Source organism: Microtus ochrogaster, unplaced genomic scaffold (genome assembly GCF_000317375.1).
Source record: "Microtus ochrogaster isolate Prairie Vole_2 unplaced genomic scaffold, MicOch1.0 UNK16, whole genome shotgun sequence".
Taxonomy (NCBI): Eukaryota; Metazoa; Chordata; class Mammalia; order Rodentia; family Cricetidae; genus Microtus; species Microtus ochrogaster.
In genome coordinates this window covers 4040390-4043980 of record NW_004949114.1, presented here as the reverse complement: position 1 = coordinate 4043980, position 3591 = coordinate 4040390, and the positions used below count along the sequence as shown (strand labels likewise).

General features: G+C 46.9%; 1 protein-coding gene across 11 annotated transcripts in view; it reads right to left on the bottom strand.

Annotated features, from left to right (window-relative positions):
- The window catches only part of Tpm3 (tropomyosin 3), a 28391-nt gene that overhangs the window by 5692 nt on the left and 19108 nt on the right, over nucleotides 1–3591 (bottom strand). The gene's annotated exons all lie outside the window — the stretch shown is intronic.

Below are 3591 nucleotides of genomic sequence, written 5' to 3'. Positions count from 1 at the left end.
CGCTCTACAGACTGGTGGGGTTCCTGGCAGTCCTGGAACTCGCTCTACAGACTGGTGGGGTTCCTGGCAGTCCTGGAACTCGCTCTACAGACTGGCCAAGCCTCTCTTTAATTATTCCTTTCTACATCTGCAGTTGTTGATTCTGTTGTTCTGTTTGTTTGTTTGTTTCGTGCGAGACAGGGTCTCTCTATGGAGCCCAGGCTCACGGAGATCCTCCTGCCTCTGCCTGAGTGCGGGGATTTAAAAGCTGTGCGCTATGACTGGCACCCGTACATGTTCTTTATGGTTGTGAGGTGTATTACTTAAGCTGTAATCCCTCTGGATTCCAAAATTTCTCCTATCCTCTCCTTCCAGCTTCGGGATTGTTTGCACCTGCGCACATTTCCGGGTCACCCCGGAACCAGGATGTCCCCTCCTGTGCCTTCAACACCATCAGTTTTTTGGTACCAAACTCAGTAACTGAACTTTACTTCCACACACTCAGCTGTCAGGCCCTGAAGTGTCCATCTCACCAGCAGGGCTGCACATGACTGGAACCCAGCATCCGAGGACTGTTGAGATGCTAGCAGATGAATAAGAAGGCAGCTTCAGTGTCACCTTCCCCCATTACCACTGGAGCACAAGTCCCAGTCACCCCAGTCACTGCAGCCTCACCTAGTACTTCCTAAAGCACGGCATATCCATGGCTAATGGTGTGTGCACTCTTAGCATGCCTGCGTGGACTTTGTGTTCTCACTCCAATATACCCACACATATTTATAAACACAAATAGACTAATTTTTAATTGGAAAAGTTAGTTTTTGTTTTTAAAGACAGAGTCTCACCAGAGATCCAGTGCTGGGATTAAAGGTACAGAACACCATACCCCGCCTTGTGGATTTTGATTCAGGGTCTTGTTACATAGTTTGATGCGGCCTTTTGAAGCTTCCTTTATTTATTTATCTGTGTGTGCCTGCAGGTACGTCTGTGTTACTGCCACACGGGTGCTAGGGAGTGAACCCAGTTCTCTGGAAGAGCAGTCAGTACTCTTACCCACTGAGCCATCTCTCCAGCCCATTTTAATAGATTTGGTCTTTTTTTGTTGTTGTTTTTTCAGAGATAGGATTTCTCTGTGTAGTACTGGCTGTCCAGAAACTCATTCAGGCTGGCCTTGAACTCACAGAGACCTGCCTCCCTCTAGTGTGTTGGGATTACAGGCTTGCCCAGATTCAATCTTCTCCTAGCTTTCAGATGAACTCTTCTTAGGAGGGAGGTGCACACGTATTCACACACCACCGTGGCATTTCCATCTCCTGTCCAACCACAAAGCTTCCCAGCAGCACTTTTAGCAAATCTGCCTCCCAAATCTCCCTTCACAGCTGCTGTGTCTTTCCCTAGCTCTGTGTGTGTGTTGAAGCTTGTTTCTGCTCATTAAAAATCAGTCTTGAGGCTGGTGATGTAGTTCAGAGGTAAAGGCTGTGTTCAGAATTCTTTATCACCAGACAACATGAACAAATCTCATCTAAATCTAGCACAGTGGTGGTGCAGGTCTTGGAAGGGCAGAGGCAGGACCTCCAGAAGCCCAAGAGCAGCTTGGGCACATACTGTTCTAGGACAGCCTGGGCTAGTGCAAAACTATCTCAAAAATTCCAATTTGGGAGCAATCATGGAATCAGTCAGTGCCCCTCCCATTTAGCTCCCAAACTCTCGTCTCTGCAGCTCGACTTTGGGCTTGTCCTCTCCCCTAGAGCGTGCAGGCAGTTCCCCAACCGAAGGTATTCGCCACCGGAACAGGGCAGCCAGACAATGTCAGTGCCTGCTTGACTAAGCCAACCTGTACCTCACTCTCCAAGGCCATGTGGCAGGAAGACAGTACAGGTAATGGGGTGTGCTTTGCTAGAGACTCAGACTAGGGAACACTTCTCCACCTGGCACTGTCTCCTTTCTCTTCCTTCCCTCCCCTCTTTCTTTGTAGTATTAGGGTTCAAGCTCAGCTTCGCGCACACTGAGTGAGTGTTCTCCCGCTGTGCCGCATCAATCGCACTGGATACTAAGAAGAAAAATAAGTTTCTAATCCTACTTTGATAAGAAACTGAAATACTATGCAACATTTATCTATAATGTCAAATGTATCTGTCGTATAGAATGAACTCTGAAGTGCTGACATTCAATTCTACAACAAATACCCAGAATTTATCTACTAGAAATCTAATAGTAAGTCATTATCCCCACGTGTACGTGACTGTCTTCATTTTTCTAATCGTCTATGTGTGTCCTGGTGATCTCCCATTAGAAGACAAAGCTGAACAAATGCTAGCAGCTCAAATAAGTAAGAGAGGCTTAAAGACGAAAGGTCTGCTGAGAATTCAACCCGGCATGTTACATGTTTAAATGTAAGAATGGATCACACAGAACACACATGTGCTCTGAGGATGTAATGTCTGAATCTTTAGCAAAAGGGTGGCATATTAGGAAATAATTCATTGGTCTGCCGACCGTACTACATGGGAAAAGGGCCTAAAGAGGTGAAAATGCTCCAGATTGACTGTTTAAGAACTCGGAAGTCAAAGGCGTGAGATGGCCATAAGGAGTTAACATTAGACTTCCTGCCATGAGGAGCCTTTACCAGTTCACCACTGACAAGACTCGAGTCAGCAAGTTTAAGTGTCAGGAAGAAACACACGCACAAATGTAGTTTTGATTATACATCATCAGAATGCCCTTCCACCACACCCGCAGGGCTCCTGAACAGCTCTGGTAATAATAACAAGTGCAGGAGGGCATGAGGCTTCTGGCAGCTCATTTTAATTTGGGATGGGGGTGAAAGTAAATTGCTCTGTCCCCCCACCCCCAGCCCTAAGGCTTTGGGAACCAGCCAGGCTGACCCAAATGGAATCCAGAGCAAGTGGGGTGTTGGGTTCCCCAAGGAAAGGGGGTAGATCCAGAGCAGAGCAGAAACGGTGATAGTTTATCTGCGTGAAAAAGGACACTCCAGGTGAGAAGGGCTCAGCTCAGGAGAAAGAAAAGGTAAAGAGCAGTGGAGAGCCAGACGCTTCAGGCTGCAATACTCAGCTACTTCTGGGTTAGTGGGCAGAAGAGGCAGATTAGCATTAGGGATCAGATAAAGTCCCCCAAAACTTTTGGTGCTGTTCACTGGTTGGCTTGCTTAGGGACTCAGCTCAATTCTTAAACTGGCTGCTTCTCATCCTGGTCACATTAGCGTTCATTTCAGGGTAGAAATCAGGGTTCGTGTGTGTGTGTTCTTGTTTGTTTTTTAAGATAGGGTCTCTATGTAACCCTGGCTGTTTTGGAATTTACTTTATAGACCAGGCTGTCCTAGAACTCAGAAATTTGCCTATGCCATGATTAAAAGTTCACGCCACCACATCCATTCAGTATATTAGGTGGCCTTGAACCTGAATCAATCCTTCTGCCTTAGCATCTTGATCGCAAAGGTTACAGTTGTGTGCCACCACACCTAGCACTGAGAAAAAAAGTGAAAATGCAGTGCAAAGGAGAGCTGGGCACAATGGCACATGGCTGTGATCTTAGTGGTAAGGGGAGCTGGGCACAATGGCACATGGCTGTGATCTTAGCGGTAAGGGGAGCTGG